This window comes from Phoca vitulina, unplaced genomic scaffold, assembly GCF_004348235.1.
Source record: "Phoca vitulina isolate PV1807 unplaced genomic scaffold, GSC_HSeal_1.0 scaffold58, whole genome shotgun sequence".
Lineage (NCBI taxonomy): Eukaryota > Metazoa > Chordata > Mammalia > Carnivora > Phocidae > Phoca > Phoca vitulina.
Genome location: NW_022589761.1, coordinates 5,282,473 through 5,308,032, shown reverse-complemented (window position 1 = coordinate 5,308,032; position 25,560 = coordinate 5,282,473). Strand labels below are relative to the sequence as shown.

The 25,560-nt window shown below is 44.8% G+C and overlaps 1 pseudogene; it reads left to right on the top strand.

Moving 5' to 3' along the window:
* Positions 1–21,906: 21,906 nt before the first annotated feature.
* Positions 21,907–25,042, top strand: LOC116623205 (annotated as a pseudogene).
* Positions 25,043–25,560: the final 518 nt, after the last annotated feature.

The following is a 25,560-nucleotide window of genomic DNA, read 5'->3' as shown; positions in this document are numbered from 1 at the left end:
CTGCAGAAGCTTCCGGAAAGAGCCCTCTGTGTGCAGGAGAATCCCTGGACTCGGTAGAAAAGTCAGCGAGGTGTCCTAGCACCCGAGCCCCGCGCCCTGCCCCATGGCTCAGGAGGGCCACGGGCGGGGACCGAGGGGGGGGGGGGGCAGAGAACGGGCGCGCAGAGGACGGAAGGCTGGAGAGAAAGGCAGTGAGGGCAAAGGGCGAGGACAACGGTCAGGGTCCGCGGGACTCGGTCGCCTCGGGCTGTGCGCACGGGGCTGCAGCCGGTGGCACCGGGTGTCGCCCGCGCTTCGTGGGGACCGTCCAGGACGGCTGGGCTGGCCTCCCCGGAACCGGGACCGGCCTCCTGGGCGTCTGGGTCCGGGCGGCCGCCGCGGCCTCGGTGCCCTGGGACCTCCGCGCTCTCTCTCTCCGGTCCCCGAGGGCAGCGCGCGTCGCCCCCGAGTACCGGGGCCCCGACCCTCCGAGCGGGGAGCGGGCTCGGCGGCAGGACCAGGTACGGCCGGATGCGGGGGAAGCGGGGGCGCCGGCCCCGGGAACTGAGGGACCCCGGGCTCCAGGGAGGCGGCAGCAGGGCCAGTGCCCCGGGGGGGCGAGGGACACGGGACACGGCAGCGGCGGGCGCGAGAGTCGCCAGCCGCGTCCTTCTAACCGCCGCGGAGGACAGCGGTTATGCCAGCCCCCCGCCCCCCCGCCGCCGCCCGCGGGGAGCTCAGGGCCCAGGGCCCCGACCTCGGGGATCTTCTGTGGGGCCGCCCCACATCCTGGAGGCCGGCACCTCGGCGGCCGCCCTGGGAAGGCCTGAGCCCGCAGTATGAGCTGCCCGGCTGGGCTGGTTTCTGAGGCAGCACCCCGGGGCTCTGACCTGCCCGGATGCTGCCCACCGCATCACCCTTTCCTGGCAGGCAGAGCCTCTTCTCTTAGCTTTACAAGTTTGGCAAAACCATATGGAAGGCCTAGAACTTTGCTCAGCCCACACAAGTGGTAGTGGCCCTGCCAGGGCTTGACCCAAGCTGTCTGATTCTACAGATCCAGCCTTGAACCATCAGACCCTGGTGACTCCTCCTCACGTGCACATCACCAGGTTCTTTTTTAAAATAGTCCTTAAGGTCCTTAGCTGGGGGCACACCTGTGATGAGCACATGCACTGGCCTCTGGGAGGGCTAATTCGGTTCAACTTCTAAGTGGGCCTTGACCACACTGGGCCTCAGTCTCAGAGACGTAGGCAGGGACCACCAGTTGTCACTCCATCTTCACGGCAGATTTCTCTTGTAATTGCGTCTTGCAGCAAACCACACAGCTGGCTGGGATCTGTCTTCTCCAGTGCGGGCATAGGGGACGCCCATCAGGTGGGCACAGGATTCCCTGCCCTGAAAACCCTTATGCCCTGAGGGCACCAGCATTGCTTGGGATAACTCCATAGGTCAGGTTTCAGAGTCCTAGTCAAAATGGACAATTGACCAATATTAAGTTTTCCAGGCCACAAACATGGTATATATCTCCATATATTTAGGCCTTTTTAATTTTCTCTCAGCAATATTCTGTGCTAGCAGCCAACACCGAGGCCTCTGGGTCAGATTCAACCCATAGCCGGTTTTTGTAAGACCAGAGAGCTGAGAACCATGCTAACAATTGAAAATACTTGTAACATATACACGCACGCATGCCCGTGTGCACGCACACACACAGAAATATGTGACCGAGATCTATGAGCCACAAAGCCTATAATATCTATTTTCTGGACTTTGAAGAGAAAGTTCACAACCACCCTTACATAGTTTTGTGGCTATAGGTCTTCCACAGCTTTTGCTAATTTATTCATAAGGACTGTATGGGGTTTGTGAAGTTTATTTTTCAATAGTACATTGGTAGTTTACAGAACATGCTATGAGCACACAGATACAGCATTCTATCACCTCCCTTCTGGAAGTTCCTGTGTAGGTTCAAGATTTTCTACATACGCAATAATGTTTTCTCCGAATCATGATTCTATGAATAAAGCTAATTTACTTCCCTTTCCATCTGCATGCCTTGTATTCTCATTCTTTTCCCTTTGCAGGGAGTACCAATGGTCCACATAGCACCATCAGGCACTTCTTGTCTCAGGAAGACTTGTAGCTGACTACACAGCAGTCTGTGAATGATCTCCCGGGTCCAAGGACAGGAGACGCACCCCAGGTGGGTGCGGGATCTAGCCTGGCTTAAAGGCCTTGTACATGTACGTACATTGCACGGACGCACTCTACACGTGTTGGTATTTGGTAGTACACAGACAAAGCCGTTGCCTTTTGTATATTGACCTTTACACGGGAAACTTGCTCAATTCATTTCTTCCTTCTTCCAGTTTCTTTGTAGATTCCATTGGATTTTCTACAAGCACAATCGTGTTTTCTATGCAAGAAAGGCACTCTTCCTTCTTTTTAAACCTGTATGTCTTTTATTAGTTCTCTTTACCTTTGACATTAGCTACAAGATCCAGGAAAATGTTGAGTGGAGACAAGTGGAGACAAAGGGCAGCCTTTCCTAGCTTCTGATGATAGGGTAAAAGCATTCAGTGTGCTGTTAATTGGAGTTTTTTTGTAGATGTGCTTTATCACCTAAGTGAAACTGTCCCATTCCTACCTTGCTGAGCATTTTCCTTTGAAAGGGGAGTCAATTTTGTCAATTACTTTTCCCACAACCATTGAGAGGATCCTATGACTTTTCTCCTTTAGTCTCTTCATATGGTGATTATACATGAATGCATTATTAGTCACTCAAAACAACATTACATTCTTGAAAAAAAAAAACCCACTTAATCATACTAGATCATCGTTTTATATTTGGTAGGATTTGACTTCCTAGAATGAAATTAAAGATTTCTAGGGCTATGGGGCGCCTGGGTGGCTCAGTCATTAAGCGTCTGCTTTTGGCTCAGGTCCTGGGATCCAGCCCCACATCAGGCTCCCTGCTCAGCGGGAAGCCTGCTTCTCCCTCTCCCACTCCCCCTGCTTGTGTTCTCTCTCACTGTGTCTCTCTCTGTCGAATATATAAAATCTTAAAAAAAAAAAAAAGGGGTTTCTAGGGCTATAAGAGATATTCACCTGTGCTTTTTTTTTTTCCTTGTGAGTTTTGGGATGAGGGTAACTAACGCTGGCTACCTAGACTGAGTTAGCAAAACTTGCCTCCTTGTCTATTTTCTAAAAGGATTTGTGTATCACTGGTAAAATAATGTCAGTATAGGTATGATAGAGTTCATCAGGGGAAACAACAAAACATTTGGAGGTGGAAATTTCTAACTTGAAAGGGGCTTGTGGTCCCTTGTTACCATTTTCCTGTCTTTCAGATGGGCAGTCATACCCCCTTTCACACTCATAATATTGGTCATTTGAATTTTCTTTTTATTTCTCATCCAGTCTCAGTAGGGGTTTATGAATTTTACCCATCTTTTAAAAATTCCTCGCTCAGCTTAGTTTTCAGTGCTGTGTAATTTCAGTTTCTTATTTTGGATCTTATTTAAACCAATTGCTATTTTCTTTGGATGCAAACTTGAACCATTATTTTTAACTGTTTCTTATTGTTTCATATAAACACTTAAAACTACAAAGTTTCCTGAAGCACCCTGCTTTAGCTGTATCTCACAAATTTTTACTTGCCGTGTTTTAATTATCATTTGGTTTAAACTACTTTCCCATTTTTGTCCTTATTTCTTCTTTGACTCATTGGTTCTGAAAGAGTATGTTTTGCTTTATATCTGGATATTTGAGGATGCTCTACTCATTATTGGTTCTACTTTAATTCTCTTGTGGTCAGAGAGAAGATTCTGCCTGGTGCGCACTGGGTCATGAGTGCTCTTCCTTCCCTGACTCTTCATGTGGTATTTCCCTGACCTGAAAATAGTCCATCTCTACCTGGCCATTTCGTTCTTCTTCTTGAGGAGTAATTAAAGTTCCATCCCTCCCAGACTTAGTTTTCTGTCCTTCCTACCTGCTTTGAAATCCCCACCACTACCCCGTCCTGCGTAATATTTGGTTTGTTCGTCGGACTCTCACTATATTGTAAATTCCTGTGCGGCAAGAGATGCCTTTAAACTCGGCATCACTAGGGTCTGCCATAGTGTCTAGTGTAGGGTCACCACCAAGTAAATGTTTAAGAAAATAACAGGTAAGAAGCTGAGGGAAATGCCTGCCTTTTTGCTTACAGCCCTGTCTTTTTGGGCTGTAACATGTGTTAGAAAAGATTCCGTTTTCAGCAATAAAGTCTCGTGGAGACACAGCATGACTCTAAGGCCAGCCAAGCTTGAGTGACACTGTCATTCTTGCAATTTGATATTTCAGTGGGTTAGACGAGGGGAAGACTTGTTTTTCCAAATAGAACCTACCCAGTTGTTGACCAGAAAAGAGAATCATTTCAGATTCTTTAAAGCAGCATGAGAACAATATCTATATAGTGATCCTTGACTTAAATTTTTCAAAAACTAGGGGCGCCTCGTGGCTCAGTTGTTAAGCGTCTGCCTTCGGCTCAGGTCATGATCCCAGGGTCCTGGGATCGAGCCCCGCATCGGGCTCCCCGCTCAGCGGGAAGCCTGCTTCTCCCTCTCCCACTCGCCCTGCTTGTGTTCCCTCTCTCGCTGTGTCTCTCTCTATCAAATAAATAATCTTTAAAAAAAAATTTTTTTCCAAAAATCAGAAAACAGACATGAGTTTTTCTTCCTTTTTCCCCCCAAGCCAGTCCTCACTGGGTGAAGTGTGAATGTGTGTGGACTATTGGCCTAGGCTGAATTAAACAGGGACATCGAAATACTTTCCATAGACTACAGTTGTACAGTGTGGTTTGCTTACGCAGCGAGGCTGATGTGGCCTCCATGGAGGCCAGGCGGCTGGGGAGAAGCCCAGAAGGAAGCGGCAAGGGAGAGTCATGGCCCATGTCCCCCGTCTGCACCTCGCTTCCTCCCGGGCTGCTGTCCCTGACACAGCACAGATTCAGAAGTCAGCTCCTGCTGCCCCCAGTGGGACTGCCTCTGCGTCCTATCTCCCGGGCCACAGAAGCTTTGCACGGTTAAGTTTGGCTCAACACACTACCACTTATACAGGTCACTTCTACCTCCCTCATCGAGTTGAAGAAGCAAAACACATCAGTGGAGGCCCAATTAACAAGAACAACGTACGTATACGTATATTCTATCTGGGAAAGAAGGAGAAGGACCCACTGGAGCCAATGGGCAAGAGGGAAGGGGCACTGTTGGTAGCAGTGGGCGTCCTGCCGGTTTAAGACTAGAGGGAACTGGGCCTGGAGCTCGAGGCTTGCAGGCCGACAGTGGAAAGCAGAGTGTTGCCCGGGTGATGCTTACAGACCTCTCCCTTCTCTCCACAGTGGACCTTTTCGAGCCAGTGTGTTGACCCCTGAGCAGCCTCATCGGAACCCACAATCTGGATACATACACAAACACCCTGAGCTGTTGGGCCTCCGGCTTGCTCTAGGGAAACAAACAACAGGTGAAGTTTGATGGACAGAACTAGACGCGCCTGAGACTGTCCCTCCCCAGCAAAGCACACCCACGAGTGAGGGACAGTGGTCGCCGCCATGTGTAGAGGAGGCTTTTGCTTCCTAGTTGCTGCGATCCTAGTTCTTGCAGGAGAAGACAACCAGTGGGTGGGTGCCCCCACCCTCGTGGCCACAGGGAATCCCTGGACAGGTGCCAAGGCCACCCCCAAGGCAAGGCTGCTCCTCGCTGGACCCGCTGAAGAGGCCCCTGTGATCTGGTCAGAGGGGGTGAAGAAGTGCGGGAAGCACAGGTATTTTCTCAGTGGTGTCGGCTCCTACAAAGTCAAAGGGGGCATCCTGGCCAGAAGGCCCCAGTGGACCGACTGAAGGCCAGGCCCCAAGTGTCTTCCTAAGAGTGACGTTGTCCCATCTGACTGCAACTCATGTGCTCTGGCCACGAGCATCCCCAGCTGCTCTGAATGAGGGTGGAACTACAAGTGTGCCCAAACACAGCGAGTGTGCCCCGCCTCCCACGGCACTCCCTGTGCCCTGCCCTCATGGACCCCACGTGCCCTGCCTGGATTCACGGACGGTCATTTCTCCAGCCACACTGTGGTGCCAGCCCCTGTGACAGCAACAGAGGTGCCCTGGCCTGGTGGCCCTGAGGCATCTGACCGAAGGCACGAAGAGCAGCATCTTCAGGCCTGTATTTCTTCTCAGTGGTGCAGGCTTCTCCAATAGGAAGAGCTTGGCTCTGGCCAGACGGGCCCCAAGGGCACCGACCAGACACGGGAAGAGAACACTGATTCTCCACCATAGTTCTCATCCTGGCCCCTCTCACTGGAACTCTCACTGGAACTCTCACTGGGCCCTGGACGAGTGGACCCTGAGTGCTTGGATTGCAGCTGGGAACAGACAGACCTCCAAGCACAGGTGTGGTGTTGCCCCTCTTACTGCAGCTGGGGTGCTTTGGCTGGATGGTTTCCAGGTGATGTGAACACAAGGAGGAACAGAAGTGTCTTCTGGCACATCTGTTGTCAACGACGGTTTCTCTGCTGACAGGGACAAGAGTGCTCGGCCTGAGGATTCCGGGCGGTCTGACTTTGGGCAAGAAGGAATGTGTCCTCCAGGGGAGGCTCGCTGTCTCCAATTGTAACAGAGGTGTACGGCTGGCAGGACCCTGGAGTTCAGGTCTCAGCCTCCCCCAACACGAGCCGAGGTACTGGGTGTCCCCCTCGGCCCTGTGCTAAAGCTGAGTGCTTCAGACATGGAGCTGGGGCCTGGGGCGGACGTGCTGACGCCGGAACGGTCATGACCCAAAGGAGCTGCAGATGCCTTGAAAGGAAATGGGTCTGGAGTCATGTTAGCAAAAGGGGAGCTGCGCCTAGTGCTGGGCATCCTCCTGATGAGGGCTCCAGTTCCGTGGATGATGGCTGGCTGACCAAGATGCCAAAGGGGGAACACGTATGCAGAAGCTGACCGACTCGTGCTCCCACTGGGTGCCTGGGCTTCCGCAGAGGTTAAGACTGGAGCTTGTTCTGAGACTGCCAGATCTCCCACAGGGTGAGAGCTAGCAAAGCTGCTGGGTGCGGGGGGCTGTCAGGAGGACCCTGGGAAGGGGGCCTGGGAGCCATATCAATTTCATCAGAGTCAAAGGCAGGCTTGGATGCCCAGTTGGCTGACATCCTGGCGGCTGTAAAGCAGGTAACTGCAAAACCAGATATGGATTGGCTAGTAAAGACAGGGGCACTAGGGACAGTGACTCTGCTCCTGCCCATCAGGGACTCACATGTGACTGAAGCACAGCTCCCGGGCTCAAGCAAAGGTTCAGAGTTGGGGTAGGGCTCCTGATTATGCTGGAGGTGGACTGGTAGAGACTGGAGCTGTTCCACACCGAGCGGTCCTGGTGATGCAGTTTTGGAATATAGGTGAAGCTCAATGGGGTGGAGTCCGGAGCTGACGACGACCAAGTAGGAATTCTTGAGGAGTCTTTGGTGCAAAATGGTGGTTTATTAAAGCACAGGGACAGGACCCATGGGCAGAAAGCTGCTGCCCTGTGGTCTTGAGGAGTGGCTGATTATATACTCAGGAGTTGGGGAGGTGAGGACAAAGGGGGTGTCCAGAAGGACTGTCATATGCTAGAGTCTCTCAGGATACTGGGGGCCTGGTTATTGTCAAACCAAGGTTGTTTTTCCCTGTAATGAGACACTAACATGAAGACAGTTGGGAGTTTCCGGGAGGAATGTTACATTCCTCCTATCACACGTCCTTGTCAATGGGCTTCAGGTTCAGAAGAAATCCAATTTAATTTACATTTCCTTCTGCCTCAGCCTCCCTTAATTTTATGGAGGGGAGGGTGATGTTAGGGCTTCAGGAAACTGAGTTATGGGTCTCTTGGAAGTTAGGCTATTGATAAGAAAGCTGCTTCCTTGTAAATCACTAGGACATTTGTAAACTGAGGGACACTCCTGGTCCTGCAGGACTGTGATGTCTATCAGTCAACCATTGTTTCCTTTAGGGCGGCCAGCGGTGCCTGAGGAATGTCACATATATCCCAAAGGGGGTGGGTGTAGGGTGCCGGTTTCTGCTTTGTTCTCAGCTTGCCTTCTGTTCCCTCATCACTGGTTAATGGGGAGGTAACGCACAGTGGATCCTTAGGGATACCGGGAGGTGAAAGCCTGGGAATGGGGAGCGGAGCCCATGTGGGTTACACCCAATTCCAAAATGCCCTGGGAGGTCACCTCTACGGATGTGCTGACTGGCCCGGGCGAAGGGACGGGGAGGCAGTGATGGGCTGGCCAGTGAGAACCGAGGCACTGGTGGAAGTGAAGGAGGGACACGGGGCCGGATGAACGGGTGGGTGACAGCTGCTTGGGGAACAGGAGCTGGGTCAGGAAAGGGGAGAAGGTTGCTTTAAATTGCCCATGTAGAGCTATGTGTTCGCTGTCTGATCCTGGGAGCGTAGTACGTAATTTGGAGGTGCCTCTAGCTACCTACTCTTCCAAGGCAAACCATGCACTGTTCAGCCTGATGCTGGGGACTCATCACTGGATGTGTGACAGGAAAGTCCTGGCCAGCAAAGGGTGGAAGCAAGGGCGCCAGAGGGCAGAGGGTGGGGCCAACGGCCCTTCTCCAGTCCCTTTGGGATTTCCGCACCCGTTTGCAGGTGTTGGGGACCAGCAGTGCCCCCGCACTCTGTGGGCACTGCTCAGGACTGCTGATGCTGGCTGCCAGCAGAAGTGGGACCACCAGGGCTCGGGGTCTGCAGCCTCCTCGGCACCTGGCCCAGGGCTGTAGCTGAGGCAATCTGTGCCTCTAGGTCCACTAGCCATTTCTCCCGGGGGCAGAGGAAGCAGAGCCTGCTCAGAGCCGAGCCCTGGAGCAACCTAAGTCTTGATGGACTGGGGGCCTGGCTCACTCTAGGTCAGTGTAAGAGAGACCCTGACGGAGAGGATGAGGTTGGGCTCTGTTTCCTGCGGGTACTGGTGCACCCAGAGTCTGGGGATGGCTTCAGCTGGCAGGTGACGGGGGGGCCATGGAGTGACCCAGCAACACAGGGTGTGATTCACCCAGGCAGCCGCCACGGACGACACCTGTTTACCCTCACATCCTCCCTTTCCTCCATGTTGGTAGGTTGGGTTTCCGGAAAATCTGCTTACAAGGGACCCGTCTGTGGTCTGTTCTAGTCCTGGAGCAAGACAAGGCCAGCCTTGTCGCAGCCCTGGAAAAGTGTGAGTCCCAAGCATCAGCAGCTGGGCTGCCGAGTTTTCTGAGGTAGGGGCCGATGGAGTGGCCTAGCCTGCCAGGTGCTGTGCCCCACCACATCCCTTCCAGGCAGGCAGGTGCTCTTTGCTTCTTCTTACAGTTTTACAGATTACAAAAAGCATGAACCCTCAGCATCTTCCAGAGGGCCCCACATGGTGGTGAAGCTAGGGTTTGAACTGGTCCGTCTGATTCCAGAGCTCATGCACTCACCACCTGACTGTGGTGCCCCCTCATCATGCAGGGATCACGGATGACCATTTTTCTAGTCCGGATGCTCAGCACCATGGCACCCCTGTAAGGATCCCACGCTGCCTACCAGGTCTGAATTACTGGCACTCCTAAGGCCCCCACAGGCCGCACTGGGCTCCAGTCCCCTCAGAAGGTGTAGGACACAGGTCACTAGTTGCCAGCATGAGCCCATGAGGCATCTGTTGTAGCTGTATGGCAAACCATACCGCTGCGGTGAGAGCTCTTCTCCAGATCAAGGCCTCGAGAGGCCCTGCCGATGGGTGCAGACTCCGCTCCGCTTTCAAAGTCTTCTGTCCCAAGGCAGAGTCACTTGTGGTCACTTCACCCTGCTTTGCCTTAGGAAAGAGGAGATTCCCTCCAATTCCTACTTGACCAAGAGATCTTTCTGAAAGCTCTGTGAAACTTCATCAGTTACTTCCCCCACAGCTTTGAGATAGGCAGGTGGCTTTTCTCCTTTAGTCTCTTCAGATGGTAAATTGCATTGATTGATTTTCCATATGAAACCGACCTTGGGTACCTGCTGCAATTTCCACTTGGTCATTCTAGAGTACATTTTTAAATTTGGTTAGGATGGATTTCCTAATATGTTAAAGATTGTCATATCTGTGTTTATGAGTACATGAATCTGTACATTTATTTTTATATTTTGGTATGAAGGTAGTGTTAACCTCATAGAATGGATTCGGAGAATCTGCCTCCTCTATTTTCTGAGAGTTTGTACAACGCTGGTAAAATATCTTCTATATAGGATGAAATTCACCAGGAGAACTCTTTGAACCTGCGATTTTCTTGCTCAAAAGGTGTTTAGAATCACCGTATCCTTTGAATGTCTTCCAATCTGTAGCAATACCCCCTTTCCCCTGATACTGATAGTTTGAAATTTCACTTTTTATTTCATGATTAATCTTAGTAGACATTTATCAGTTGTATTAGTCTTCTACAAATCCCACTTTAGCTTTAGTAATTTTCTGTGCTGTATATTTTCTATTTCCATTCCTATATTTGTTATCTATTTCTATTTTGGATTTAACTTGCTTTCATTTCTCTGTGTTTAGGATGGAAACTTAAGTCACTGTTTTTAGATCTTTCTTATTTTTTAATATAAACACTTAAAGATGCAACATTCCCTTATGCACTGCTTTAACCACATACTGTAAAATTTGATTTGCTCTGGGGTGCCTGGGTGGCTTAGTCTGATAAGCTTTCAACTCAGGTCATGAACCTGGGGTCCTGGGATGGAGCCCCAGAGTTGGACTCCCTGCTCAGCGGGGAGCCTGCTTCTCCCTCTGCATGCCACTCCCCCTGCTTGTGCTCTCTCTCTCTCAAATAAATAAATAAAATCTTAAAAAAATTTTTTTTATTTGCTCTGTTTCAGTTATCATTCAGTTCAAATTATCTCTAATTTTATATTGTTCCTTCTTTGACCCACTGGTTATGTGAAAGTATGTTTTCATTTCTTTCTAAATATTTGCATATTTTCTAGATATCTTAGTTATTGGTTTCTGCTTTAATTCCGCTGTGTTCAGAGAAAAAACCCTGTATATATGTTCAACTTTGGAAATTTGTCAAGACATAGTTTTTGACCCAATATATGCCTACCTCATGAACCTTCCAGGTTCACTTGAAAAAGAAGTATGTTCTACCCAGCAATTGCACTACTAGGTATTTATCCCAAGGATATAAACATAGTGATTTGAAGGAGCACATGTGCCCCAGTGTTTAAAGCAGCAATGTCCACAATCGCCAAAATATGGAAAGAGCCCAGATGTCCCTTGCAGATGAATGGATAAGGAAGAGGTGATATATATATATATATATATATATATATATATATATATGTTGGAATATTACTCAGCCATCAAAAAGAATGAAGTCTTGCCATTTGCAATGACGTGGATAAAACTAGAGGGTATTATGCTAAGCAAAATAAGTCAGAGAAAGACAAATACCATATGATTCCACTGCTATGTGGAATTTCAGAAACAAAACACATGAACATAAGGGAAGGGAAGGAAAAATAAAAGAAGATAAAAAGAAAGAGGGAGGCAAACAATAATAGACTCTTAGCTATAAAAAACAATCTGGGTTGCTGGAGGGGGAGGTGGTTAGGAGGATGGGGTATGTGGGTGACGGGCGTTAAGGAGGACACCCGAAGTAATGAGCAATGGGTGTTGTACGCAACTGATGAATCACTAAATTCTACCCCTGAAGCTAATAATACACTATGTTAATTAAATAAATTTAAATTAAAAAAAAAAGAACTGTCTGACATCAGCCTCTTACCCTGAAATACAGTTCATTCAAGCAAGACAGAATAAATGTTTCATCCATGTCCTTTAAAAAGAAAGAAAAGAAAAAGAAGTGTGTTCAGCTAATGTTGGATATAGTGTTTTACAAATACCATTAGGTCAAGATAAATCTTTTGCACTCCGATTTGCTTCTTGTTTACTTATTCTAACAATTAGTGAGAAAGAAGTGTTAACATCCTCAAGTATGATTGTAATTTGTATATTATCGTTTAGTTTGGTCACTTTTTGCCTTGTATATTTCAAAGTTCTGCAGTTAAGTACATAAACATATTTTGTCTTCCCAATGAACGTTTTTTTAAGTGTGTAAACTACTGCTATACAAAGGTCGATTTTATGTGTATCAGAATACTTGGACAAAAACTCACAGCAGCATGATTACGTTACCAGTAGCTGAAAACAATACAAAGGTGCATCAGCAGCAGAATGGATAGATCCATTATTAGCTCAACAGCAATGAAAATGGATAATATGCAGATACACAGGATGACATGGGTGAATCTTGTATGTTTATTTTGAAGACAATAACAAGACCAAATGGAGCCCCTAATTTAGGATTCCATTCATATAAAATTCAGTAACAGCCACAACCAAACTCTATTTTTGGGATTGAGACACAATAGGAAAAACTATCCAACAAGTCAGGTCATACTGGCTTTCAATCAGGTTTTAGAATTCCTCTCGGTTTCGGAGCAGGCACACGTTGTGACTGGGATGGAGTTCTCCGGGCTCTGGGCACTGCTATTATTCTTTGTATTGCCTTTAGTGGTGGTTACGTAGGTATCAACTTTAAAAAGATTAAAATCTACATAGTTTTAAATTTCTTATACATATGCCATATTTCACAATGTTATGGGCTGAATTGCGTTTCCCCAAAATCTGTTGAAGCCCTAGCCCCTATTAGCTCAGAATGTGGCTGTATTTGGAGATAGGCTTTTTCCTCAAAGATAATTAAGGTAAAATGAGGTCACATGGGTGGACCCCCATCCAATATGACTGCTGTCCTTATCAGAAGAGGAGATCAGAGACAACACAGACTGAGGGAAAACCACGTGAGGACACTGTGACAGCATATATCTGCAAGCCAGGGAGAGAGACCTCAAAAGAAACCAAACCTACCAACACCTTCATCTTGGACTTCTAGCCTCCAGCGCTGCAGAAAAATAAACTTCTGTTGGTTGAGCCACCCAAACTGTGGTACTTTGTTATGGCAACCCTAGCAGACAAATGCACATACTGGGAGTTTCTCTAAGAGAAAAATTGGGACAAATCTCAAATAGAAGTGTGTTCTTACACAAGTGCAACCACCATATGATAGCCTGCTTTTTCATTCACAAATGTGTGAATTTTAATGCAGCTAAGAAAATACCTGATTTATGGCATGAGAAACAAGAAATAATAAGAATTATGTAAATGTGACACTTAAAAAATTAAGGCTGGATATTAGGCTTAAATCCCAGGTCTCTTCCAAATGAGATCTCTGTCGTCAGGGACAGGAGTGAGATGTAAACTCACGTCAGTAGTCATTCCTCACGGACCCAGCATGTGACTATCAGGTGAAGTAGAGGAAAAAATCCATACAAGTAAGTAAAATGAAAACTTCCCCAAAATGATTCATTTGGTTTCAAAAATCAGGGGAAATCACAATTATTCAGAAGCAAACTATTATGACTAAGGACATTGTGCGGAACTGAGACAAACATAATTTGAGTCCAGCTGTGCTTTGTAACATCTAGAGCCTGTAAGAGTGACATGAGGATACTCATTAGCTGAGTTGTGTGGATAAACTATTAAATTCACATATAAAAGAATTCCAGGCTTACTATTAAGAAAATATAAATCTGCTCCAGAACCTATACATAGACATAGATATTTAGATATAAATGAATTTACAGGTAAAAGGGAACATGGTAGACCGAAATTTGGAACCCATTACGTTTTGCCCCCGGGTGTGACTGCCATGAATATGCTGAATATGTGGCAGGTGAGACTTTGTAAATGTAAGCAAAGTTACTAATCAGTTGATCTTCAAATGAGATGATCCTGGGTTATCTGGCTGGATCTAGCCTAATCTCAGGAGCCCTTAAATGCAGATTAGTTTCTTTGGCTGGTTGGTAAAAAGGAAGAGAGATTCAAAGCTAGAAAGAAGCGCTCAACCCACTGTTGCTGGCTTAAAAGTCAAGGAGGACACATGGAAACTGTGAGCAGGAAATGAATTCTGAAAATGAAAACAAAAACAAAGTGATTGTGGAAGAGGGCTCAGGGCCCCAGATGAATACTGTAGCCCTGGCCAGTACCTTGAGTTTGTCCCTGTGGATTTTTATTCAGAACACCCAGCAAAGCCCTTGAACTTCTGACCTGAAGTTCAAGGGCTCAGAGACTTCAAGATGATAAATCGTGTGTGTGTGGTTTTCAACCAATGAATTTGTAGTAATATTTTTTTTAGAGCAGTGATAGGAAACAAATACAGGCACAGACATGCAAGAAGAGGAAAGAACTGAGACAGAAGAATGTCCGATATGGGGTGGGATCAGTGTGGATCAGGAAACTGCTTCACTTTCTGTGGCTTCACTGATTCACTATATACATTAGGTGGCATCGGGGTAAGTAAGGTGTCATTTATACATGATGCCTCATCATAAAATCACTCAGGTGTGAGCTGGGCCAGCTACAGCAACTACACATGGCCAATAATCTATGCCATACCCAGCATCCTGGCATTAAAAACAGTTTTGCTTTCAGCCCATATGTTTTTGGCTCATGCATGGGTTTGCTGCAAACTTCTGTACCTATCACTGAACACTGGGACTTTTGTCCCGGGACGGGTGTTTCCAGTACATGGGAATTTCAGTGCTAAAACCAAGACAGTCCGGTCAAACCAGGTTGGTTACCCTAGATACCTTCCTGCATCTACCCAAGGGGAGCATGTGTCCAAATCTCCTCTCTTAAGTCACTGTCTCTCTTTAAATTTTGGGCCAGTTATTTGCTCTGCACTCATAGCTCTCTGATGGGTTGGGAAAAAAAAGTCATCAATCTGATGCTAACCAAGCTTTTTTTGTTGTTCCAAGTATAGGAGAAATGTTCCTTGTAGCTTTTACATCCTGGAGCGGAAGTCACAATCTACAGTCTTTTGTTGTCTGACAGCTATATTCTCCTACAGATATGTGATCACATTTCTCTTTTATACAATAAAAGCACAAAATTTTTCTGTGTGTATAGGAAAAATACTTATTCCAATATGTTGTCGTTTTAAAATTATGCTTCAGGGGCGCCTGGGTGGCTCAGTCATTTAAGCATCACCCTTCAGCTCAGGCCACGATCCCAGAGTCCGGGGATGGAGCCCTGCTTGGGCCCCTTGCTCAGAAGGGAGCCTGCTTCTCCCTTTCCCTCTGCCTGCTGTTCCCCCTGCTCCTTCTCTGTCTCTGTCAAATAAATAAATAAAATCTTAAAAAAATAATAAAATAAAATTCTGTTTCATATTCCTATGACCCATTCTTACTTTTATTGTAGGTTAATTGTTTTAATTTTAGGTGAATTTTGTTTTGGTACACTATCCCAAGGCAAAAATTGTAAAACCATGCTGATTCCAAAAGGTTTATCTTCCAAATGTGCCCCTTCTTTATGTTCAGTATGTCCCTACTCTTCCCCAATATATAAGCTTTATTTTTGTTTGCTTTTGAAATGTTTTCTTTTTGACACCCAAAGTACATTGTTTTCTGCTTCCTTAGAACAGAAGTTGCCAAACCCCAAGACTGTACTGGGGCATATTAACAACTCCTACTCCTCTTCCTCCTTGTTCTTCATCTTTTTCTTCTTCTCCCCTCCTCTCCCCACTCTTTTCCTCATTTCATAATGGCTTGAAGCCATTGTACTGAGCAGTACACTGTGTGAATGATGTTTTGTTTATTAAGCAAATATCCCATCATTGAACATTTCAGTGGTTTTCAGTTTATTTTACTTTAGATATATTACTTCAATGAATAAGCGTTTGCATGGTTAAGGACATATTTCAATGTTAATTTTAAATGGGAAATGTGAGTAAGTATTAAGGGATAAAGGAGATGTTAGTATGTATAGTTTGATTTTCCTCTAGATTTTAATGAGTACAATTAAAATCTACATTCCCTAGTTATTAATATGATGGATTTGATCAATTTAGAAATGTGGATTATATATCTCACTTGGATGAAAGTTGGAATCCTGAAAACCTCCACTCTTCTTTTTTTTTTTTTTCCTATATAACATGAATTTGCTCATTAGAGACAATCTCAGACCCACAGACCATATTCTTAACCTACTGGTCTTGGCTTTTCTTCATAGGGATCTTTCAGACAATGGAAACTTTAGGAACGAAACATTTCCTCGTTGATGTCAATTTGTCTTCTATTGACAGAGATGGATGGGAGTCTTTCCTGAGAAGGAGGCAATATGGACCCATTCTCAAAGAATTGTGGTTGTGTGTTTTGGCCACTCTGCAGCTCTCTGAGGGATTGACATAGGGGTTTATTTGCCTTTCTTTTGGCAGCCTTGGAATTTTCTCAGGGCTGGAGCAGCCTCCCAAGCAACACTTGCCAAAAATAATTAAAAGCATATACTAGCCACAGCTGCCAGGGGATAGGGATAACAGACATTGCATGCAGTAGATAGAGCAAAATGTCTAGAGAGAAGCAAGTTGGAAAAGGGGGTATGGGAAGGAATAAGGGCTTTGCAAAGCTCCCACATATACCAGGAAATCTAGAAGACCTTGTACATTCCCAGGGAAAGTGCATGCTTAGAAAAGACCTGAAAAGTCCCCAAGCTTTCACCAATGGTTGATCTTTAGGCTTCACACAAAGGAAATGAAGGCTAAGGCAGAAATGTAAAAGGCCTGGCTAATCAGTGAAGGAGTGGTCCAACTCAGAGCAAATTTGTAAAGGATAGAAGAATATATTTTTGTCTTTGTCTCCAGGCATTTAAGAAGTCCCTATCAAATAGTTATCTTACCATTAAGCTAATAAATAGAGACTTCAGTGACCACCCACAATAACATCTATAAAAAATAATTTAGAAAAGTCACTAAACAGACAACTACAACCCACAACAAAACCAACAATAAACCATAGGGTAGGGACCGAGAATCTGATTTCCAGAGTTACTACATTTGAAAGGTCCCATTATCAATGAAAAAATACAAGGAATGCAAAAATCAAACAAGTATGGCTCATTCACAGGAATAAAGAAATAAACAGAAAGTGTCCTTGAGGAAGACCAAGGACTGAATTTATTAAACAAAGGTTTTTAAATCAACACCCTGAAATACACTCAAAGTACTAAGGGCAACCATGGACTAAGCACATAAGGATACCAGAGGACTAATGTCACCCAAAACATAAAATATCAATAAAGAGATAAAAATCATAAAGAGGAACCAAACAGAAATTCCGGAGTGAAAATGTACAATAACAGAAATGAGAAATTCACCAGAGGGCTTCAACAGCAGATTTGAGAAGACAGAAGAAATGATTGGTGACCTTAAAGATAAGTCAATTGAAATTAAACAGTCTAGGGAGAAGAAAGGTAAAGGAATGAAGAAAAATGAACAGAGCCTAGTGGATTTGTGAGGCAACCTGAAGAATACTAACAGACACATAATGGGAATCCTAGAAGGAGAGAAGACAGAGTGAGAAGGGTGCAGAAAGAATGTCTGAAGAAAAATGGCTGAAAATTCCCCCGACTTGATGAGAGACAGGAATCTATACACCTAGAAGGTCAGCAAAACTCCAAGTGGGATAAACTCAAAGAGATCCACACCAAGTAACATCATAATGAGATTGCCATAAACCCAAGACAGAGAATCTTGCAGGCCAAGAGATGAGTGATTCATCATGTTGAAGGGATTCTTATTAAGACCAACAGTCAATTCTCTTCAGAAATCATGAGTGCCATATGCAGTAGGATAACATCTTAACACTGCCAAAAGAAGAGAAATCAACCCATCATCAACCAACTGATTTTGACACTAGCAATGATCAACCCATAATGGAAATGAAGAAAACAATTCCATTTATAAAATCACCAGAAAGGATAAAACACTTAGAATTAAATTTAACCAAGAATATACAATGTTTATGTACTAAAAGCTACAAAATATTGCTGAAAGAAACTAAAGAAGACCTAAATAAATGTAAAGATATCCACACTCATGTGACAATATTGTTAAGATGCCAATACTCCTTAAACTGATCTACAGATTCAACTATCAAAATCCCAGCTGGCTTCTTTATAGAAATCAACAAGCTGGGGACGCCTGGGTGGCTCAGTTGCTTAAGCATCTGACTCTTGGTTTCTGCTCAGGTTATGATCTCAAGCCCTGCATTGGGCTCTGTGCTCAATGGGGAGTCTGCTTGAGATTCTTTCCCTCTCCCTTTGCCCCTCCCCCCTTTTGCACACACTCTCTAAAATAAATAAATAAATCTTTAAAAAAAAAAATTCTCTCCCTCTCCCTCTGCTCCTCCCACTCCTGAGGAAAAAGAAGTCAATAAGCTCATTTTCAAATTCATATGGAAATTCAAGGAACCAAGAATGGCCAAAACAATCTTAGAAAAGAAAGAACAAAGTTGGCAGTGTCATACTTCTGATTTCAAAACTTACTACAAATCTATAGTAATTAAAATACTGTGATACTGGCATTAACATAGGAGAGCCCAGGGATGAACCTATATATCCATGACCAATTGATTTTTGACAAAAGTGCTAAAACCATTCCATGGGGAAAGAATAGTCTCTTCAAAAAATGGTGATGGGACAAGTGGATATCTACATGAAAAATATAAAGTTGGAACCTTATCTTAGTCCATATAAAATTTTCAACTCTAAATGGAGCAAAGACTTAACATATGAGGTAAAAGTACAAAATTCTTAGAAGGAAACATACAGGTAAATCTTCAACCTTGAACCTGGTATATTAGTCATGGTTTTGATTTGCATTTCCCTGATGCATTTTGTAAGCATTTTTAATATGTTCTGGGTACTGGGCTCTTATCAGATATATAATTATAGATATTTCTTCCATTCCTTTGGTTGTCCTTTCCTCTTTTGAAAGTGCCCTTTGATGCACAAAAGTTTTTAATTTTGATAAAACCAAATTTATCTATTATTTTTGTTGTTGCTTGTGTTTTGGGGTCATATCTAATATAGAAATTTGGCTTGTAAACGATATATCTAATAAGAGTTCAGTATCAGAAAGGCTTACAACTCAACAACAAAAATACACATAACCCAATTTAAAGAATAAGCAAAGGACTAGAATAAGTACTTCTCCAACGAAGATATACAAGTGGCCAACAAGCAAAAAATATGCTTAACTTCATGAGCCATTAGGAAAGTACAAATCAAACCATAAGGCACCCACTAGGGTAGGTAGAATTCCAAAACTGAAAATAACAATGCTGGCAAGGATGAGGAGAAATTGGAACCCTTGCACACCCCTGATGAGAATGTAAACTTTTAATGATGTAGCCATTGTGGGAAACAGTTTGCAAGTGGGACTGTAACACTGCACAGCCACTGTATAAAACAGTTTGATGGTTTTCTGGTACCTCAGTGAGTTAAATATAGAATTCCCATATGATTCCATAATTCCACTCTTAGGTATATATCCCAAACAATTGAAAGTAGACATTCAAACAAAAATTTATACATGACTGTTCATACAAACACTATTCCAAAACACCCCCACACATCTATCAACTGCTGATAACAAAAGGTGGTATGTTCATACAGTGGAAAAAGGAATAAAGCAATTATACATGCTACCACATGGATCAACACTGAAACATTATGCTAAATGAAAGAAGCCAACCCTGAAAGGCCACATATTGTGATTCCATTTGTATGAAATATTTTATAGGAAAATCCAGAGAGACAGACAATGGATTGTTTGTTGACAAGGGCTGAGGAGGAGGTAGGGCTGGTGGTGGAGGGAGTGGTAAGAAGTAATAGGGAAGGACTGATTAATGGGTACCGGGTTTCACTTTAGGATGATGAAAATAATCTGGAACTAGATGGCTGCACACTCTGTGAGTGTATTAAATGTCACTGAATTGTATACTTTAAATATACTTAAGGGGCACCTGGGTGGCTCAGTACATGAAGTGTCTGCCTTCGCCTCAGGTCATGATCCCGGAGTCCTGGGATCAAGCCCCATGTCAGGCTCCCTGCTCAGCAGGGAGTCTGCTTCTCCCTCTCCCTCTGCCCCTACCCCCCACCTTGTGGTCTCTCTCTCTCAAATAAATAAATAAAATATTTTTAAAAAATACATATATACTTAAAAAGATTAATTTTATGTTATGTGTATTTTACCACAAAAAAAATATTTTTTTTTTAATATATAAATACAGAAGATGAGGCTAGCCGTCTAAAAATCAGCAGGCATAGGGGCACCTGGGTGGCTCAGTGGTTAAGCATCTGCCTTCCGCTCGGGTCATGGTCCCAGGGTCCTGGGATTGAGCCCCACATTGGGCTCCCTGCTCAGCGGGAAGCCTGCTTCTCCCTCTCCCACTCCCCCTGCTTGTGTTCCTTTTCTCCCTGTGTTTGTCTCTGTCAAATAAATAAATAAAATCTTTAAAAATAAATAAAAAATAAATAAAAATCAGCAGGCATAATTAAGGGAACACTATACGGTCAGAGCCTGTAATTTACCTCCTGCTTAGAGGTAAATTGAGTAAACCAGAGGCTTGTTAATTTCACAACTTCTACACATTAAATCTGCAGACATTCAAAAGATCCAAAGTAGAAAAATGATATGTGTATGCAGATGAATTTTCATATTAGCACTGCTTGAGCATAAAATAGTTGAAAGCTTTTAAAATATCTGACTTACTTGGGCGCCTGGGTGGCTCAGTCGTTGGGCATCTGCCTTCGGCTCAGGTCATGATCCCAGGGTCCTGGGATTGAGTCCCGCATCGGGCTTCTTGCTCGCCAGGAAGCCTGCTTCTCCCTCTCCCACTCCCCCTGCTTGTGTTGCTGCTCTCACTGTCTCTCTCTCTGTCAAATGAATAAATAAAATCTTTAAAATAAATAAATAAATAAATAAAATAAAATATCTGACTTACCTTTGGAAAAGATGATTTTATACCAGAATAATTCACTGGTATAAAATCATAACTAAAGTAATAATCAAATTGGGAAGTGCTTAGTTTATTAGGTTGGGCAAAATGAAACTGCAGATATTTGACTGTTTTTGACCTAAATGAATGGCAATTTCATATGATTCAACCTAAAATAAAGTGTGAAAAAGGTGGTATGCTATCTTATTATTTCAGTAGAAAAGTGTGACATGTTTTTACATGAGTTTTTGAAGAAAAGCAGGATGACAATTAGCAAAATGTCTAATATTTGGTTTGGTTTCAGTTGGAATTTTTTCTTACAAAAAATGTTTCCTTTGTATGTATTTTTCCATTAAAAAAGATATGTTTATTACCTAACTGCTATTTGGCAAGATTAACATTCCAATGTAACATAAGGTCAGAGAGCAAAGTCCACAGCTGAGACTGTTGAATGCATAGGAGGAATAATGAAATGATTCTCTGAGGACTACATTGACGGGTTGTCCTATAAACTGGCAAGATGCTCCCCAGTCCCATTCTCTCTTTCTGGATGCTCAGGAGGACAACACATCCCACCTTCTCTTACACTTAGTTTGGAACCACGTGAAGGAGTTATGGCCAATGGAATATGGGCAGATGGGATTGTGCGGTTTTATCTTCACTCTGTTTTCTCTTTTGTGCTCCTGCATGAGTTTGCCTCCTTACCTAGTGGTTTTGGTTATCACACTTGGGCATGATTTAGTGCTCCCTTGGGGCGTAGAGTTTCAGGTCATGCTGATGGGGTCTTGATGAGGATGGGACCTACTGCCCCTGAGGTGCTGGACGTCTAGGCTGTGTCACAATTGCAATTTTGTACCTGTGCCAACTGCCCTGAAGCCAGCAGGAAGACAGGAACAGGAGTGAGGTCCTGGTTCCTGAGAATTAGAGGTAAATAATTACCTGTCAGCTTGTCTCACCAACTTGAAACTATGTCAAGTCTCCTGTCTACTTAGGCCTCTGGGCACTTAGTCCTGATCTTCCCAAGTGTTGAATCATGTGGTCTGGTATGAATGCATCTTTTGGGTAATAAGGATACCTGCGGTTTATGAAACATTCCTACATGAGCTGCTTAAGATAAATAAGTGAACAAGTAAGCAGGTAAATGAAGCAAGCAGCATGAAACTGCCGTTTTATGCAAAAATGTTTATCATTATCTATGAGGTTACTAGTTGATTCAGTGAGCCATTGTATTTTATGTTTGATCAAAGATAGCCAATGACTCTGCAAAAAGGCATATCTGACTTGCCCCCCCAACACATCAGTATATGTGGAAGCCTCGTGATCATGTTGCCAATAATAACGGCTCTACGTATTGAACACCGTATGCTAGGTCCTGTATTAATCCCTTTTTATGTCATTTCCCATGAGGTAGGCAGTACTGTTGACCCTTGAAGAGCACGGAAGTTAGGCGAACCCATGCCAACCCTCATGCAGTTGAAAATTCACATATAACTTTTGACTTGCTCAACGCTTGTCTACTAATAGCCTACTGTTGACCAGAAGCCTTACCAATAACATAAACAGTCAATTAACGTATATTTTGTATGTTATATGTATTATGTACAATATTCTTACAATAAAGTAAGCTAGAGAAAAGAAAATGTCATTAAGAAAATCATAAGGAAAATATATTTATAGTCCTATACTATAAAATTCTATATATAGAGCCACGCCGCTAGTAAGAAGAACAGGAGCCTCCAAGCCGCTTTGGCAGATGCAGCCACAAGAGGCAGGGGTGTCCAGGATCCCCAGGCCACCAACTCAGTCCTGAGCCGGCAGGAGCGAGGCAGCCATCTGCAAAGGGGCAGCCAAGGCAGTGGTGCCTGGCCCCAGGCAGCTGCTTCTAGAGCTGGCATTGCTCCCGCCACTCCGGACCCAGTGACCCCCACATTCTCAGTGGCCACACTGGACCTGGGCAATCAGGGAGAGAGCTGGGAGAGATTCCAGAAGCAGCAGAGGCTCACCTTGGAGGGTGCGGCCAAGCTGCTGTGGGGCACCTTCGAATACTAGGGCCTGGTGAAACACACAGGAGGCTGCCGCTGTGGAGCATTGAGCTTTGAGGTTTGGGCCTCAGTGAACTTGTACATCTTTGATTGCAACTGCAGTAAGTACAAGAAGCAGCAGAATAGACACTTTCTTGTTCTGGCCTCTCGCTTCAAGGTCCTGAAGGGAGCCCAGAGCATAACCACACACGTGTTCAACACTCACAAAGCACAGCACACCTTCTGTTAAGAGATGTGACATTCAGAGCTTATACATGATCTGCTCACACCCCCAAAGCTTCAGAATTGTTGACACTGCCTGGATGAGGGCACCGTGTGTCCTGTGGTCGTTGAAGGATTCAATGGCAGCGATTGGGAGAATGAAGGAGCACAAGACCATCAAGAACATGTCACTCTTGGGGCGCCTGTGTGGCTCAGTCAGTTAAGTGGCTGCCTTCGGCTCAGGTCATGATCCTGGGGCCCTGGGATCGAGCCCCACGTCCAGCTCCCTGCTCAGTGGAGAGCCTGCTTCTCCCTCTCCTTCTGCCTGCCACTCTGCCTACTTGTGCTCTCTATCTGTCGAATAAATAAATAAAATCTTTAAGAAAAAAAAAGAACATGTCACTCTTTAGTGACATCCTTCTCCCCTCCGAAAAGGAGGAACGATTGGGGCCAGTAGCTTTGCTGTCCTCACTGCACCTGGGTGGTGCACAGGGCTGACCCAGGCTGCTGGTTACCTTGACAAGAAGCCATCTTGATCTCTGCAGTTCACCCCAGCCACCAGGTTCTTTAGGCAGCTCTTTGGCCCTTCATGGATAACTTTCGACTTCCCCAAAGCCAGGCTTAGATATAGGCTAGTTGACATTCTTCTTTCTCTTCCCAACTTTTGTGTGATATTTTAGAAACATATTTTTAACGTTAAAGCAAAAAAACAAAAAAAACAAAAAAAACAACTGGATGTAAGTGGACCCAAGTAGTTCAAACCCATGTTGTTCAAGGGTCAACTATGCTATTTTCCCATTTTAGTCACTGCATTTTCATTACAACCAGTTGAATACCCTGAGGTAGCACAGAGTGCTGGGCCTTACCCACTGTGTTTCCAAGTCACTAAATCTGGATGGAGCATGAAATTTGCATTCCCAAGTTCCAAGTGATCCTGCTGCTGCTGGTTCTGAGATCACAAATTGGGAGCCACTGAATTAGAGGACCATTTAGTGGTATTGATACAAGGCAGGCCGGGTCCGACGATCCAGATGGGGTCCCACAGGACCAGCTAGGAGGGTCCTTGGCTTCATGCAGAATAGAAATCAATTCCATTCTTGTTTCACCACCACTTGTCTTTCTGCCTTTAGATTTTGTGAGCAGCAAGTGGCCAAACCTGGTCTGTTTGGGACCCTAGCACCAGGTGTTCTTGTACCCCTGTGCCCCATCTACTGGGGAGCATTTTAAATTACCATGTTCCAGAATTACCTTCATTTTTCATTGTAAATACTGGCTCAGAGAGGTGAAGTGAGACCACAGCGGTACACAGGGAGGAATGTCAAGGTATGGATCACATGTTAGAGACCTTTGAGGCAGGACATTGCCTAAAGGGCATGGAAATCTGTGTGCTCTGCTTTCAACTTCTTACAAGCCACACCATGCCTTTCGAACTTTAAGAGGACATTGCTCAGAGAACAGGAAGTGTGCTCCCCATCACCAAGATTCAGTCAGAAACTACATTACCCAGAAGGCAGTGCCTCTGACATTGGAGGCAGGCACTCAGCCAATGACAGAGAGTGGAGAGGGGCATTTCCTGCTGCAACTTGGGCGGTGCTTCTGGCTTCTTCTCTCTTAGGACTTCATTAGGTTGTGGCAGGTCTGTACTTAGCTGTGCTTCTGGTTGGAGCTCTGGGCAGAGGCCGCTTCCCAGAAGGGTCTTCCAGACTAGCCAAAGGACAATGAGGAGGATAATACCTACCTCCAGGCTTTTGTATGAGCCTTGACCTCCCACCCCCCACCCCCTACCCCCACCCCTGTAATGGGGTTTGCCCCCTAGCCTCTCCAGAGCCTCGGCACCAGCCCCTCATCCCCACAGCCCCCATAGGCGGCCCCCTGGACCTTGTGAATGTTTACACAGTGAAGATCAAGGTCCCTGGTTACACCTGAAGATTGAAAGTGAGGGGATGAAGACACATTTATCATGCAAATGGACATCAAAGGAAAGCCAGAGTAATAATACTTATATAAGATAAACTAGATTTTAAACTAAAGACTGTAATGAGATGAAGAAGGACACTAAAACATAATAAAGGGGACTATTCAACAAGAAAATCTAACAATTGTAAATAATTATGCCCCCAACTTGGGAACACCCAAATATAAAAAACAATTAATAACAAACATAAAGAAACTCATATTATCAATGAGAAACTCCATTATCAATGGAGACAGCAATGGACAGATCATCTAAGCAGAAAATCAACAAGGAAACAATGGCTTTGAATGACGAACTGGACCAGATGGACTTCACAGATATATTCAGAGCATTTCGGCCTAAAGTTGCAGAATATACATTCTTTTCCAGTGCACACGGAACATTCTCCAAAATAGATCATATACTGTGTCACAAATCAGGCCTCAACAAGTACAAAAAGATTGAGATCATACCATGCATATTTTCTAGC